Source organism: Lutra lutra, chromosome 7, assembly GCF_902655055.1.
Source record: "Lutra lutra chromosome 7, mLutLut1.2, whole genome shotgun sequence".
Lineage (NCBI taxonomy): Eukaryota > Metazoa > Chordata > Mammalia > Carnivora > Mustelidae > Lutra > Lutra lutra.
The window spans coordinates 81,532,249-81,549,978 of NC_062284.1; the positions used below are offsets into that span (position 1 = coordinate 81,532,249).

Below are 17,730 nucleotides of genomic sequence, written 5' to 3' on the forward strand. Positions count from 1 at the left end.
GGCATATTCTGGAGTGATGTAGTGAATGCATTTTTAATTACCCAGTACAAAATGGTGAGCAAGGCAATAAAGGAGAAAAGGGATAGAATCAGTTCTTCACACTTCCTTACTTCTTTATATTATACTTACTCAACCCCCATAGTTATGGAAGTAAGAAAGGAAACAACTGGGTTCATCAGATTCCTTTAATCTCTTATTTCCCTATTGATTGTCTGTGATTTTTTTGTCCCCACCATCGATATTTTCCCCCAACATCTTAAGTTCCTTTAGCTCTGAGGAATCAACAAAGTGCAGTTACTGTGAGATACTTGAATTTACACGTTGAAACTTCATTTAGGCTTACTCACTTTCAAAAACTCTCACAGTTTTGGCAGTTTGGCTATTGTAATGTTTATGTTCACCATTTGCTATCTAGTTTATTGCTAGCCATTGAAAATATGGACTGTTTCTTGGCCTTACTATGATAGCTGATCACTCTTTGAAAAGATTACCTTCAACCTTTTAAGATTTTTTTTTTTTTCTTTTTTTATTTGACAGAGAGATCACAAGCAGGCAGAGAGGCAGGCAGAGAGAGAGGAGGAAGCAGGCTCCCCGAGAGAGCAGAGAGCCCGATGCGGGGCTCGATCCCAGGACTCCGAGATCATGACCCGAGCCGAAGGCAGTGGCTTAACCCACTGAGCCACCCAGGCGCCCCTACCTTCAACCTTTTAGAGTAGTTAGTAAGACTGTATAAGTAGCCAGCCATGAAAGTCAAGTAATAAATAATGGTGGGTATGTAAGGTTATGTTTTATAGTCATGATTTATATCATACCTAATTGTTGTTTATCATTTTGTAAGAGCAACAGCAGTAAACTACAAACTAATTTCTTTGTTGCCTCTTTCCTGTCAATAAGAAGAATGTAGTATTGTGGCGTGAGTCAGATGAGAAGGATAAGAGAAAAAAGCAGAATCTAATCAGTCAGTAAAGAGGTTAGTTGAGGAGCACCTGGGTGGCTCAGTTGGTTAAGCCTCTGCCTTTGGCTCAGGTCATGATCTCAGGGTCCTGGGATTGAGCCCCACATCAGGCTCTCTGCTCAGCAGGTGGCCTGCTTCCCCCCCCCCCCCCCCCGCCCCGCCTGCCTCTCTGCCTACTTGTGATTCTCTCTCTGTCAAATAAATAAATAAAATCTTAAAAAAAATAAAGAGGTTAGTTGAATCTGAGTATAGTATACAGAATATCACCGGCTTAAAGCAGGTGATTAAATGTTGTGTTAGGAGGTTGCTTAAAGCAATGAAAGGAATGCATGATATATTGCGTTGCAAGAAAAGTAATGGGCTTGAAAAGTCCTAGTAACATAAGAAGAAATTTAGCATTCTAGCCAGGTAGAACTTTGCTAGAACTCTGCTAGGAGCCCCTGTGATCCTTTCTTGACTCTCTCTGACTGATAATCACTATCCCTAAATCATATCTTGGTGGACATGATACCTTTAGTTATGAAACAGATTTATTATTAATAATTTTATATTAAGTTTAGGAAAAAGTTTTATAATCTTGCGACACTATGTGTGTATTTGTTTTTAAAGGTGCTTGAAATGTTTTGTTTTGTGTTGGTTAAGAGATCAAACATACTAGAGAATCTGACCTGTTAACTTTGTGATTTTAAATGATTTTAAATTTTGAAGTGTTTGATAATATATACTAAGTGAATGAGTGAATGAATGGATAGAATTCTCTTAAATGATTAGTGTTTCAATAAACACTAAATAAATGAATAAAATAAAATTCATTTTTAAAGAATTGTAATTTATATTTAGTGTTTGTTAGGGTTACAGCAATTATATAAGCTCTTAATCCTAAATGATGTAGAATGGAATTTTTAAAAGCACTTACTATTGTAGAGATACTTTAATGGTAGCCCTATAACCAAAATCACACAACTATCTGATATTGCAGTGTTTCATTACCTTTCTGTACAGTGTCTAGTTTACTGTGGGGTCACAGACATCAGTGACAATACTTGCTATTCCTTCTTCCCTCTAATTTCTTGTATATATACTCTGATATATGGGTTAGTCATATGAGCCATCAAACCTCTAGTATAACTAAATGGGTAATGTACTAAGGCTTTTATTGTATACACAAAATATTTATGGAAGGGAGTTGGCCCCTGAGTTTTGTAAATGTATTATCTTTTATTTTATAGTTTTTATGTTTTTATTGTAATTTATTTATATTCTACAGCTGTGTCTTTTTACTACATCATTTTTGTTATGTTAGATCAGTTTTTTTAGTAGTCTTCTTGAAATAGTTTTTCATTTCTATGCTTTGTCTTTTCCTCTTAAAACAAATTGAGTCTATGAAATTTTTTTAACCACTTTGATATAAAGTCCACAGTGAAGCCAGTAGTTTTGTCTTTGCTTGTACATCTAGTTATTTTCTCTGTTATATTCTGTTTATGTTCTTAATTGGGACTTTTATAATGGCAGTCATAATTTTGTCTTCATTTTTTAAAAAACGATTTATTTGTTTATTTGAGGGAGAGCACACTCACAGGCAGGACTGCGGGGAGAAGGAGAGGAAGAGAATCTTGAGTCAGACTCCTTCTGAGCACAGAGCCTAGCTGGGGTTCTATCCCATGACCCATGAGATCATGACCTGAGCTGAAAAACAAGAGTGATCCACTGAACTGACTGAGCCACGCACGTGCCCCTTGTCTTTGTTTTTCTGTATTTATACTTTTTTTTTTTTTTTTTTTTTTTTTTGCTTCACAGCATACACATTAACAGGTATTTTAGTACAATAAGTTTTGTGTTAAGCCCTTGTCATAAGGCTTTCTAGTACTAGTATGTCACTCCTGTTTTGCTGACTTTCTGCTAAATGCTCATTTTTTGTCCCTGGCTTGTGGGCATGTATTATTAGTATGTTTCAAATCCCAGCTTCAGAACCCTTTGTAGTTGCATTTAACTATTGCTGCTTAAAATGAAATTGAGATTTAAAGAAGCCAGGAGGGCTAATAGAAGAACACCAGTCTTATTTGAGATATAAATTAGGTAAGAAGGCCGAAAAGTCACCATATAAACAGAAGGATTGGGGAATTACAAAAATTTGGTTAAAGGTTATGTCAGAATAACCAAAACAGTCTACTGTAATGCTAGTAATCATAAGAACTTGTAATTGACTTAAAAATTGACTTAAAAGAGAATTCACATTACTTATGGAATAACTTGGTATATCAGAACGCTGTTAAATAATTTCACAGAACTTGTCTGGGTGTCATAAAGCAATAGAAGGAAAATCTCTATTAGCTACCCTTCCAACTATATCTTCTTCTTTTTATTTATTTATTTATTTATTTATTTATTTATTTATTTATTTATTTTTTAAAAAGATTTTATTTATTTGACAGAGAGAGACCAAGCAGGCAGAGAGGCAGGCAGAGAGAGAGAGAGGAAGAAGCAGGCTCCCTGCCAAGCAGAGAGCCCGATGCGGGACTCGATCCCAGGACCCTGAGATCATGACCTGAGCCGAAAGCAGAGGCTTAACCCACTGAGCCACCCAGGCACACCCCAACTGTATCTTCTGATCATATATGTATTTGCATGATCTTCAGCACCCTGATTCTTTGGATATGTGCATGGAAATAATATGGAACTTAAAATGAAACTGGTCTAGTCTCACATTCTTACTGCTTTTGTTGCTGCTAGCTGTTTAACTTTGAGCAGCTTACTTTAGCTTTCTGATCTTAAACTACTTCATATAAAGTATGACATTTGAAGAGTTTTTATATCATATAAAAACAGCTTGTTCAAGGCCACAGCTAATAAGTGGCTAATTCCTTCCATCCTTTCCTTTCCTTTCCTTTTCCTCCCTCCCTTCCTTTCTTCCCCCCCTCTCTTTTCTTTTCTTTTCTTTTCTTTCTCTTTCTTTCTTTCTCCCTCCCTCGCTCCCTTCCTCCCTTCCTTCCTTCCTTCCTTTCTTTCAATTTTCAAAGATTTTATTTATTTATTTGACAAAGAGAGATAGAGCAGTAACACAAGCAGGGGGAGTGGGAGAGGGAGAAGCAAGCTTCCCGCCAAGGAGGGAGCCTGATGTGGGGCTCGATTCCAGGACCCTGGGACCACTACCTGAGCTGAAGGCAGAAGCTTAACGACTCAGCCACCCAGGGACCCCTAATTTCTTATAATAAATAATATTTTACTGTACTACAAATGCCTGGATGACCAAATATAGGGTTTGCAGGTTTCCTCCAGTATCTATTTACTTTTGACTATTTAGCTATTCAGAAAATTGTTTTGATCATTATATAAACATAAGTTTTGAGTACCAGTTACACTAAGTAAGGGGAATATGGTATTTTTGGGGGGAGATAGTTTGGAGCCACAAAAAGTAAACAATCATACAGGATAACATTTGGTAAGTGTTAGATCCTAGAGAAAATAAGAAGAGGAAATGATTTTGGAGAGCTGGTCTGGAGGCTGCCAGGGAAGAAAGGGATTTAGATAAGCAGAAAGGAGGCTGGGGATAGACTTCCACTTTTCTTAACTGTAAAATGGAGATAAGCACTTGCCTCATAAGATTGTTGTAAGGTTTCATCGAAAGACAGTATCTGTAAACTACCTTCTGCATGCAGTGCTGCATGACATAAAATGTAACTTTTGGGGTGCCTGGGTGGCTCAGTGGGTTAAAGCCTCTGCCTTCGGCTCAGATCAGGGTCCCAGGGTCCTGGGATCGAGCCCCAAATCAGGCTCTCTGCTCAGCGGGGAGCCTGCTTCCTCCTCTCTCTGCCTGCCTCTCTGCCTACTTGTGATCTTTGTCTGTCAAATAAATAAATAAAATCTTTAAAAAAAAATGTAACTCTTATTGTGTTACTCCTCTAGAGTGAATGTAAGTGGTTCATTCTGTCATCTTTTAAATTTTTTCTTCCCAGATGCCTGACTACTCCCTTTAAGATCTCACATTATTTCCATCTTAAATATTAACTGGTTACCTGGAACATAATGTAGAAAAATTCTGAGTTTCTATCTGGTTTCAGCAGGAAAGAATGTGATCAGTTAGCAATTAGTGATCATTTAATGATGCCAAGGCAGGTATAAAGTGGCCGGAGGCCAGGAATGGTAGTATATGGATTGTGGAAGTTAGAGCATACATGCATACATGTATTTATAGTCTTTACCGAAAGTAAAGTTCCATTTTCACCTGTTTTTTTTCTAGCTTTTCTTTCATTTGTTCTTGTTAAATCTACAATATAAATTAGCAAGTTTTCAGAGGTAGGATATCAAGTTTATTCTTTATGCTTCTAGTTAGTATTTGCTGGGTGATTAAGTAAATGAATAAAATTTTAGCCCTATAGTAGACAAGAGTCTAAGATACCACCATTGCTCTAAAATATCCCTTATATAGATAGTCTGCCATTTATATATATATATATATATATATATATATATATATATATATTTTTTTTTTTTTTTTTTTTTTTGAGACAGAAAGCATGCATGTGCATGCGAGCAGGGACAGGGGACAGAGGGAGAGGGAACCTTAAGCAGGCTCCACACCCCACATGGGGCTTGATTTCATAACCCTGGGATCATAACCTAAGCCAGAATCAAGAGTCAGAGGCTTAACTGACTGAGCCAACCAGGTGTCCCTCCCCATTTATATTCTATTGAGTAGATTTCATTTAAAAATACTTGTATCTTCTACAAAGCTTAAGCTCTCAAAGTGATTTACTTGTTTCAGGTTCTTTTCCTAATGGAAACGCATGAGAAAATGAGTTTTGATTAAGAAAGGGATGTGTTGGAAAAGAAAGGGGCAGTTTCTTTCCTTGGGATAGAGATTGGATTTTAAAAAGGATACCTGGATGGCTTTCAGTTTTGAGATGGGTGGATGCCCGGGATTGAGATAGTAAGACTCCAAGGTGGTACAAAAAGGGAAAGTATGTTGAAGATAAATGCAATTTATTTTACTTTAGGGGATTTACTAACTTTTTAATTTAAATTCAGGGGATTTACTAACCCCTGGGTGGCTCAGTGGGTTAAAGCCTTTGCTTTTGGCTCAGGTCATGATCCCAGGGTCCTGGGATTGAGCCCCGCATCGGGCTCTCTGAGTGGCAGGGAGTCTGCTTCCCTTCCTCTCTCTCCCTGCCTTTCTGCCTACTTGTGATATCTGTCTGTCAAATGAATAAATAAAATCTTGAAAAAAATTAAAAATCAATTCAATTAATATATAATATATTATTGGTTTCAGAGATACAGGTCTGTGATTCATCAGTCTTATATAATACTCAATGCTCATTACATCATGTGCCCTCCTTAATGTCCACCACCTAGTTACCCCATTCCCCGACCTTTCTCCCCTCCAGCAACCCTCAGTTTGTTTCCTATGATTAAGAGTTTCTTATGGTTTGTCTTCCTCTCTGATTTTGTCTTATTTTATTTTTTCCTCTCTTCACCTATGATCCTCTTTTTTGTTTCTTAAATTCCACATATCAGTGAGATCATATGATAATTGTCTTTCTCTGATTGACTTATTTCACTTAGTATAATACCCTCTAGTTCCATCTACAGTGTTGCAAATGGGAAGATTTCATTTTTTGATGGCTGAGTAGTATTCCACTGCGTGTGTACACACCACATTTTCTTTATCCATAATGAAAAATTTTAAGATTTTATTTATTTATTTATTTATTTGTCAGAGAGAGAGAGAGAGAGAGAGCGTGCGCGCGCACAAGCAGGCAGGCAGGCAGAGGCAGAGAAAGAAGCAGGCTCCCTGCTGAGCAAGGAGCCTGATTTGGGACTTGATCCCAGGACCCTGGGATCATGACCTGAGCTGAAGGCAGCACCTTAACTGACTGAGCCACCCAGGTGTCCCCATAATGAAAAAACTTAAAAATATTTATTTATTTTAGAAAGAGCAAGTGGGGGTGGGGCAGAGGAAGAGGGAGAGAATCCTCAAGCAGAGTCCCCACTGAGCATGGAGCCCAATGCAGGGCTCAGTCCCAGAGTCCTGATATCATGACCTGAGCCAAAACCTAGAGTCAGTTGTTTAATCGACTGAGCCACCTAGGTGCCCTGGTAAATGAAATTTTAATATTAAAAGTGATAGGTGTAAAATTGGAAAAACATCAAAGATTTTTCTTTATAGTCTTTCTGCTCCCTTCTCTAAGTTTCTAGATCTCTTTCCTTTCTACTTCTAGATACAGTATTATTATACTGCTTTTAGGTAGTCCAGGTTGGCATTTGCTTTTTGATCCACTCCATTTTCTTACCTTTACTCATCTTTTTTCTAAATCATTTTCTTCCAGTAAGCAAGTAGGGTATTCTAAACCTTTTCTGGATACTAACTTGGTGGAACTACTTTGTCAAATCCAGCCACTTGAAGTTCTCCTGAAAGAATAGGATGCAACTTCTTTCTTGTATCTGATTTCTCATGAGAAAGGATCTTGGTTTTAGAAAGAAAAGAAGAAATAGGAAAGTAGATGGTGAGAACATGAAATTGTAAACTTCATACTGGGTGTCCTTTCCTACTTTCTGAAGGTTGTTGTACCCTTTGAATGTCTTGTCGTGAATATGTGGATAAAAGCTTGTTTTTATAAACTATTGCATCTATGTTATGTTTAAGTATTCTTTAAAATTCATGAAATGAGGGTGCATATTCTCTGTCCTCATTTAAAAAAATGGATTTAATATCTCTGTTATGTGATTTCAACTTACAATTTTTTTCAGAAATATATTCCTGAACCTTGGTGTTCAGCTGTATTTAAAACTCTTCTTTTATTTTTGGAATCAGGGAACAGAGTAGAAGGTACGGAGATTTTTCAGCTTATTGCTAATACCAACTTAAGTGGGAATGTCTACTATTTAGGTGATTCATGAACAGTGGGATCCCTACAAAAAGAAAATCTGATTCTAGATGAGAGTTATCCTTGGAACATTTAACAATTTCAACTTTAATAGAAAGATTTAAAGCAGCCTTTCTTATGCCTGTTTCCTTTTTGCCTAGCTCTTCAGTTTGACATGGTCACAATGTCTTTTCTAGCTTGACAATTAATTTATGATATAAAAGTGATCCCTAAACCTGTTTGAAATCCACTAGTGACACACAGTCCGTTAATTAAATTCACACCTGTTAGCAATGATGGAACTTTGTTGTAATAGAGCGAGGAGGATATGGTATAGTGTCATTCATTCTGTGAATGGCATTATGGCAGTCGAAATGGTTTGACTTGCAGTATGAGCTATCACAAAGATAGGAGGAAATAGGAAATAATGATCTGTATCATGAGAACTTCAGCTAATGGTAAAGCTGTTACAGAACAGTGGATTCCAAAGTTTCAATATAAACTTTCAACCACTGGTACTTTGTTAGTTTTTCTATTAGGTTTTGTGTAGGAATTGCTGTACACATTTTTTAAAAATAAAATTTTAGGGCAAATAAACTAATTTGTACCTGAAATCATGAGTTGTTGTTCATAACCTTTCTCTACTAATTTAAAAGTATGGTTTCAGTTTGTGTGGTCATTCAGTTCTGGTAATTTTACTAATTAAGATAAAATGCTTTTAGGCATTATTGATTTTGCTTACTAGTATGCTGGAAAAGATAAAGAAGAATGTGCCTCTAACTTTCTTTTTACTGTATATGCTGCACATGTTTAGGACTCTCAATGTACATTTTTCCCTGTTAAATTCTTAAGAAATGCATTTTAACATGATGAATCTACTCACATTGCTAGTTTCAGTTTACAATGTATTATTCACTAAACTACAAGAAATATTTAAAGTACACATTTTCCCTGAATTGGGATTAGGCATACTGAATAAGTAGATTAAAGAGTATTCACATATCGTGTTAGAGATTTTGGTTTCTAATTTTGTGAAAAGGCTTTGGACTGTCCCAGTGTCTTAATTTGTTCAGGCTGCTATAACAAAAATACTCTAGGCTGGGTGGCTTAAACAACAGACATTTATTTCTCACCGTTTTGGAGGCTAGAAAGTTCAAGATCAAGGTTCAAGATCAAAATAATGAAAATGAAAACTGCTTACTGCTTCATAAACAGCTGTCTTCTCACTCTGTCCTCATGGCAGACAGGGCAAGAGAACTCTCCATGGAGTATCTAAGCCCATTCACAAGAGTTCTGCCCTCATGACCTAATTACTAATACCATCACATTGGGGGTTAGGATTTCAACATATAAATTTAGACAGGAACACAACATTCACTCCAAAACACATAGTTTAAATTTCCAATTTTAGTTTGAACTTAAAGCCATGTTTTGAGCAGATCTAAGTCCTTAGATCATCTATTTTAAATGGAGGATTAGGTGAATAGATGATATCCATATTCTCCTGTTTTATTTTTGTGTAATCTTTTCCATGTTACACTAAAACAAGTGTAGTGCCATTGCTGTTGCAGGTTTTTTTTTTTTTTAATAAAGATTTTTATTTATTTATTTATTTGACAGACAGAGATTACAAACAGGCAGAGAGACAGGCAGAGAGAGGGCAGGGAAGCAGGCTCCCTGCTGAGCAGAGAGCCCAATGTGGGACTCAATCCCAGGACCCTGGGATCATGACCTGAGCCAAAGGCAGAGGCTTTAACGCACTGAGCCACCCAGGCACCCCTGCTATTGAAGGTTTTAGCCAATCCACTAAAACAAGAAAAAGTAGTAGGGGTTATTGATAGTGGAAAAGGAAAGGCAAAATACGGTTGTCCACCTAGAAAAATTTAAGGAAGTGATCAGAAAACTATTTGAAAAGTAAGAGTTCTGGAAGATACCAGAGGGGGTATAAGATCACTAAAAATCAGTAGCTTTCCACTTCTAGTACTGGCAATATGGCAAACTCTTCAGGAGTAGCATACCTTAAAATATTACATGGAATATTAACAAAAATGACTTTTCAGTATATGTCTGAGATAGTAGGAAAGGAAGGGAATTTCTCAGAACTCAGAAATAACAGTGTGACCCGACTGGTGTAAGTGGGCACTGGAATTGGCATTTACCGAGGTGTTATCTGATAATCCTTGGGGGTTTAGGGACTATATTTTACAGGACCGTGTGTGAAGGAATGGAGACAAAGTTTGGCACCTAAGGCAGGAGGAAAGTTCAATGGAGAATCACCATGTAAGAGCTGGGCACCCTTAGGATGTCATCCTTAAGTGACCAATGAAATAAATCTTCCCTACATTAGTGGATATTGGGGATATGTGTTAGATTTGTCCTTGTCTCTGGGAAGAAATGGGCAGATAAGATTAGGCACAACTGAACAGAAAATTAACTGGGATATAGATGAAAAGAAAGTACTCAGAACATAGTACATAGAGAAGAACTGGAAAACAAATGAAAAGTTTGAGAGACATGGAGGATACCAGAAAGTCCAACATAGGTCTAATCATTGTTCTAGAAGGAGATAATGGAGAAACTAACCGAGGTGACATTTAAGGAGATAATGGCTGAGAATTTTTGGAGATAGAACTAAAATTCAGGAAAACAATGGCACATGTGTTGGTTTGGGAGGGACAGTGATTGGATTTGAAACAATCAAAGAGGAATAAGATAGAAGTATTGCTGAACTTTACGCTTTAAATATGTTTTTAAAAAATACTAGATAATCATTGTATGAGTAGAAATGGAGTATATGATTTCTATTCTAAAAGAGGGAAAAATGTAATGGGGGGAAGAATCTAAAAAAATAAGACTACTAAAAAAAGTGAGGTAAAGAAAGTACAAAGTAGAATGGTAGATGCTAAGTACAAATATATCAACAATATAAATATAAATATTACACAACTTACCAGTGAAAGCATAATATTTTAAGTCAAGAGAAAAACGAAAAATAAAACCAAAACCCAGATAGATTAAAGCTATTTACAAGAGATATTACCTAAAACATAAAAATATACATAGGTTGGGAGTTAAAGGATTGAAAAACATAAATTAGGTGATATGAAAGTAAGTATACTTATGTTAATATCAGACAAAATAGACTTTAAAGCAAAAATATTACTGAAAGTAAAGAATAACTACCTATAAACAAGCCTGATCTAATGGCCGTAAATAGAATATTCTTTTCAAGCACACCTACAACATTTACAAAAATTGATTATGGACTAGGCCATGAAGCAAGTTTCAGTGAATTTCAAAGATTGGTATCATTCAGATTGCACTCCTTAACTACCACGCAGTTACTTTAGAAGTTTATAACAAAATGATGACTAAAAACATCTATGCATTTGGAAATTAAAAACAATTTCTAAATAACCTGTGGTTGAAAGGAGAAATAATGAATATGAAAACTTGTGGGATAAAGCTAAAATAATATTTAGAGATAGCCTTCAGTATTTATATTTACAAAAGAAGAAAGACTGAAAATAAATGAGCTGTTTAACTTAAGAAGTTAGAACAATGCAATAAATCCAAAGAAAGTAGAAGGAAGGAAGTGATTAAGAGCAGAAGTTAATGAACTTGAAAACAAAGATACAGTAAAGAATCAAGAGAACAAAAATTGGTTTTTTGAAGACTAATAAGTTAGACAATGCGTGGCAAGGTAAAATTAAAAAGTAAAGGGAGAGGGGCGCCTGGGTGGCTCAGCGGGTTAAGCCGCTGCCTTCGGCTCAGGTCATGATCTCAGGGTTCTGGGATCGAGTCCCGCATGGGGCTCTCTGCTCAGCAGGGAGCCTGCTTCCCTCTCTCTCTCTCTCTCTCTGCCTGCCTCTGTCTACTGTGATCTCTCTCTGTCAAATAAATAAATAAAATCTTAAAAAGAAAAAAAAGAATGCATTAAAAAAAAAAAGTAAAGGGAGAGAAGACCTATAAATATATTGGAAATAAAAAAAAGAACTTGATAGGTATAACCATGGGTTTCAAGTAGAGAAGATGTTTGGACAACTTTATGCTAATACATTTGAAAATTTTGTTGAGATGGGAAATCTCTAGAAAAATACACATAACTAAATCAGATTGAGGAAGAAATAGAATATCTATATTATTCCATTAACAAATGGAATCACTAGTTAAAAATCTTACCATGAACATAGCAAGCCAATATTCAATAAATAATTCCAATCTTATATACAAATTCATGGAATAGAAAAATATATAATACTTCCCAATTTAGTTTATGAGGCTAGTAAAACCTTAGTAGGATAGAAGAATTTCTGAAAAGGGAAACTTATAGGCCAGTCGCTCTAATTAATGTATGTAAAAAATTTTAAGCAAATTATTAGCAAGCCATTTAGCATTTATAAAATAACTATATTGTAGTTAAATTAGGTTTAATCCAGGGAAGCAAGTTTGGTTCAACATTAAAAAAAAAAAATTTGTTAATGTAACTTACCATTTTAGTAGGTTAAAGGAGAAGTATATGATAATTCAGAAAGATGCAGGGAAGGCATTTTATAGATCTGAATAAACATTTATATTGATATCTTCTTCAACTAGGACTAAAAGGGAATTTTACTTGACCTGATTTATAAAAAATACATAGCAAGCATCATACTGTGAACTGCTAAAGCATTTCATTTAAAATTAGGAATGAGACAAGGAGTCCTGGTATCACAGCTTTTATTTAACATTGTACAGGCACTCCTAATCTGCAAATAAATCCAAACACAGTAACACTCATGAATGGGGAATTGAATAAAAAAGAAAACTGTAACTATTTGTAGTAAATATCATTATTAAAATAGAAAATTTAAAAAAACTTTAAATTATGAAAATGAATAAGAATTTAGCAGGGTGGCTAGATATAAGGATAATATATGAGAAAATTAAATTTCTGTATACTAGCAATAATAAATTAGAAAATACATTTTCAGAAAATGTATAAATAGCTTATGAAATACAGGGCACCTAGGGACAAATATAACAAAAAGTGTACAAATTTTATGTGGAAAAAATTCTAAAACTGTATTGAAAGATTTCAAAGATGTATATAAGCGGAAAAACAAGATATTCATGGATAGGAATACAGAATTTTATAAAGACATCAGTTTTTTCTAATAATCTCACAAATTTAGTCAAACTTCCACTTGTGGGAAGTGACCGAGTATACAATTTAAAAAGATGAGCAAAAGGCTGTGAATAGGTAAGACACTCCTGAAGAGAGAGAACCAGGTAGGTGATTTACTCTGCCACAGAGTAGAACTTACTGTAAAGGTATGGCACACACCCTGCTTGGTTTTGGCTTGAGAATAGACAGATTAGTGGAACTGCATGAATAGAGAGCCCAGAAACAGACTTACACATATATGGAAACCTGACTATGACAAAGCTGGCATTGCAGATTGATGATAGAACAATTTACTATCCACATGGAAAGAATAGAAAATGGATTCTTACATGCTACACAGAATTAATTACAGATGGTTTAAGGACTTACATATGAAATGTAAAACTATAAAGGGTTTAGAAGACAATATAAGAGAATATCTCAATGACAATATATTAGGGAAGGCTTTCTTCAGTAAGAAAAAGGATAAACCATAAAGGAAAAAATTAATTTATTTGATTACATAAAAGTAAAAACTTGTGTGGGTGCCTGGCTGGCTCAGTCAGTAGAGCATATGACTCTTCTTGATCTGTGGGGTTGTAAATCTCTCTACCCTACATTGGGTATAGAGATCACTTTAAAAAAAAAAAAACACACGCACACACACGCACATTGAAAAATATAAAAATATATAAAACATATATTTAAAAAGTAAGCTTCTGTTTTTCTAAAGACACTATAATGAGTTCAGCAGAGGGGCACCTGGGTGGCTCATTTGGTTAAGCAGTTGCCCTTGGCTCAGGTCATGATGCCGGGGGTCCTGGGATCGAACTGCGTATTGGGCTTCCTGCTCAGTAGAGAGCCTGCTTCTCCCTCTCCCTCTGCCTGCCACCCTGCCTACTTGTGCTTTCACTCTATCTCTGTCAAATACATAACTCAAATCTTAAAAAAAAAAGTACAGCAGAGGGTTTTTCAAGATAAGGAACATTAATGCCTAGTGCATTTGATGAATATATTTGATACTTACACAACTGGAAGGTAGTTTAGGAACAAATTACTAGGAAATACATAGAAAATGAAGAACACACATAAATGCACCACAAAGATCTCCCTACCACCAATTTAGGGAGACAAAGGAAAAATAATCATATTGTATGCTGTATTACTCAGCTGTTAATAACCTTTATGTGATTATCTAATAAAAATGGTGATATAATTATATTGAGAGGATGAGTGCATGAAAAGTGTGCCTGTGTTCATGAATAAGAACTATATCCTATAATATTTTATGAGATAACTGAAAACTTTGAAACTTTAAATAAGGTTCACAGATTTAATGAATCATTATCAGTTTACTGGTTGTGGTAATTATACTATGGTTATGTAAGATGTTAACATTATGGAGAGCTAGATAAAGGGTATATGAGGATTCTGTACTGTTTCTGCAACTTTCTATAAGCCTAAGATTAATTCAAAATAAGGAGTTAAAAAAAATCAATTGAGAGTTGTTGGCTCTGGGAATTAAGAAATGGGAGAGGGTTGTAGGATATTGCTTTTCAGTAACCATTTTATAGTACAACTTGTCTATTTTTTAAAATATTTTATTTGAATTAATTTAGGTAACATATACTGTATTACTAGTTTCACGGGTAGAATTTTAGTGATTCATCAGTTGCATATAACACCCAGTGTTCATCATATCAAGTGCCCTCCTTAATGCCCATCAGCTTATTACCCCATTCTTCCACTCACCTCCCCTCCAGCAACCCTGTTTGTTTCCTACAGTTCAGAGTCTCTTATGGTTTGCCTCCCTCTCTGTTTTCATCTTAGTTTATTTTTCCTTCCCTTCCCTATGTTCATCTGTTTTGTTTCTTAAATTCCACATATGAGTGAAATCATATGGCATTTGTCTTTCTCTGACCGACTTATTTTGCTTAGTGTAGTACACTGTAGCTCCATCCACATTGTTGCAAATGGCAAGATTTCCTTCTTTTTGATGGCTGAGTAATGTTCCATTATATATGGGAATGTGGCTGCACAGATAGTTTGATAAAAGAAACTATATTTTACAGTAATCTAAACTACTTTATAGTTTATATACTTGTTGATTATATAAAGTGTATTTTTTTTAAATTTGGGCATAATCAGTAGATTGTTTTTCCCTTGAGATTAATGTAACTTGTCTCAGATTACAAAGTAGAGTTTAAAATATTTTTTTTTATGATGGTAAAATACACATAACATAAAATTTACCATCTTAACCATTTTTAAGTATATAGTTCAGTGGTATTAAATACATTCATAACATTGTGCAACTATCACCACCATCCATCTCCATTGCTCTTTTTGTCTTGTAAAACTGAAACTTTATATCCTTCAAACAGTAACACACCTCTCTGTGCCCCTGGCAACAGCCATTCTCCTTTTTGTCTGTATGATTTTTCACTACTTTAAGTACTTCATCCGATGAGAATCATACAGTTTTTCTCTTTTTGTGTCACCTAGCATAATGTCCTCATAGTTCATCCATGTTGTAGCATATGTCAGAATTTCCTTCTTTTTTAAGATTGAATAATATTCCACTGTGTGTGTGTGTGTGAGAGAAAGAGAGAGAAAGAGAGAGAGAGAGACTTGGCTTTATCCATTCCCCTGTCAGTGGACACTTGGGTTGCTTCCATATTGTGGAATGTGAATAATTATTGTGAATAATGCTGCTATGAACATGAGTGGACAAATACCTCTTTGAGACCCTGAGACCCTCCTTTCATCTCTTTTGGGTATGTACCAAGAAGTGGAATTCCTGGATCATGTGGTAATTTATCTTTAATTTTTTGAGGAACCACCCTATTTTCCATAGCAGCTATACCATTTTATATTCCTACCGATAGTGTATAAGTCTTCTTCAGATTTCTCCATATTCTTACCAATACTTGTTATTTTCTGTTTTTGTTTGTGGGTTGGTTTTTTTTGTTTGTTTGTTTTTGTTTTTGTTTTTTTGGATTGTAGCCATCCTAATAGGTATGAGGTGGTATCTTATTTTAATTTTGATACACATTTCCCCAATGATCAGTGATGTTGAACATTTTTCCATGTGCTTTTTGGCCATTTGTATATCTTTCATGAAGAAATGTCTTTTCACTTCCTTTGCTGGTTTTCAAATTAGGCTTTGTTTTTTATTGTCATTGTTGAGTTTTGAGATTTAATATGTTCTGGATATGAATTCCTTATAAGATATATGATTTATAGATGTTTTCTCTCATTTTGTGCCTTGCTTTTTTACTTGTTGATATTGTCTTTGATGCACAACATTTAAAAATTTTCATTAAGTCCAGGGATGCTTTGGTGGCTCAGTTGGTTAAATGTCTGCCTTTGGCTTGGGTCACGATCCCAGAGTGCTGGGATCAAGTGCTGCATCAGGTTCCTCCCTCTGTTTCCTCTCCTCCTGCTTGTGCTTTCTCTCTCTCTCTCATTCTGACAAATATATAAATAAAATCTTTAAATAAAAAGTTTTCTTCATTAAGTCCAATTTGTCTATTACTTTTCTTGCCTGTGCTTTTGATGTCATACCCAAGAAAACATTGCTAAATCCAAAGATATGAGGCTTTTACTCTGTTTTTTTCTAAAAGTGTTACAGTTTTAGCTCTCAGTTTGACTTAATTTTTATATATATAAGGGTCTAACTTCATTCTTTTGCATGTGGATATTGAGTTTTCTCAGCACCAGTTGTTGAAAAGACTGCCCTTTCCGTCTTGAATGATCTTGGCTTCCCATAAAAAACCATTTGACTGTATATATGATGGTTTTATTTCTAGGCTCTCTGTTCTTTTCTGTTCTCTGATCTGTTTTTGGTCTTTATGCCAATATCTCACTGATTTACTTACTGTAGCTTTGTAATAAATTTTGAAATCAGAAAGTATGAATGCTCCAGCTTTGTTCTTTTTTTTCTTGATTGATTTGCTTATTTGGGATCCCTTCAGATTCCATATGAATTTTTGGATGGAATTTTTTATTTCTGCAAAAAATGTCATTGGAATTTTTTTTTTTAAAGATTTTGTTTATTTATTTGACAGAGATCACAAGTAGGCAGAGAGGCAGGCAGAGAGAGAGAAGGGGGGAAGCAGGCTCCCTGCTGAGCAGAGAGCCCGATATGGGACTCGATCCCAGGACCCTGAGATCATGACCTGAGCCGAAGGCAGAGGCTTAATGCACTGAGCCACCCAGGCGCCCATGTCGTTGGAATTTTGATAAGGTTGCATTGCACCAGCAGATTGCTTTGGACAATATGACAATAGTATGTCTTCCAGTCAATGAACATGATATGTGTTTCCTTTTATTTATGTCTTCTTTGATTTTTTCAGCAATGTTTTGAGATTTTCATGTACAAGTCTTTCACTCTTTGGTGATGCTAATTCCGAAGTATTTAATTCTTTTTGATGCTGTTATAAATGGGAATGTTTTCATAATTTTGTTTTCAGTTTATTGTTCATGTCTAGAAATGCAATGGATTTTTATGTGTTAATTTTGTATCCTGCTATTTTGCTGAGTTCATTTATTAGCTCTAGTAGTTTTTTGTGGAATCCTAAGGGTTTTCTATATATAAGATCATATCGTCTGTGAAAAGGGAAAACTTGACTTCTTCCTTTCCAATTTGGATGCTCTTTATTTCTTTTTCTTGTCTAATTGCTCTGGCCCTTCCAGTATTATGTTGCATAAAAGTGGCAGAAGTGGGCATCCTTGTCTTGTTCCTGATCTTAGAGGAAAAACTT

At 35.3% G+C, this 17,730-nt stretch overlaps 1 protein-coding gene across 4 annotated transcripts in view; it reads left to right on the forward strand.

The window, feature by feature from the left end:
* The window catches only part of NUBPL (NUBP iron-sulfur cluster assembly factor, mitochondrial), a 222,774-nt gene that overhangs the window by 61,785 nt on the left and 143,259 nt on the right, over nucleotides 1-17,730 (forward strand). The window lies entirely within an intron of this gene.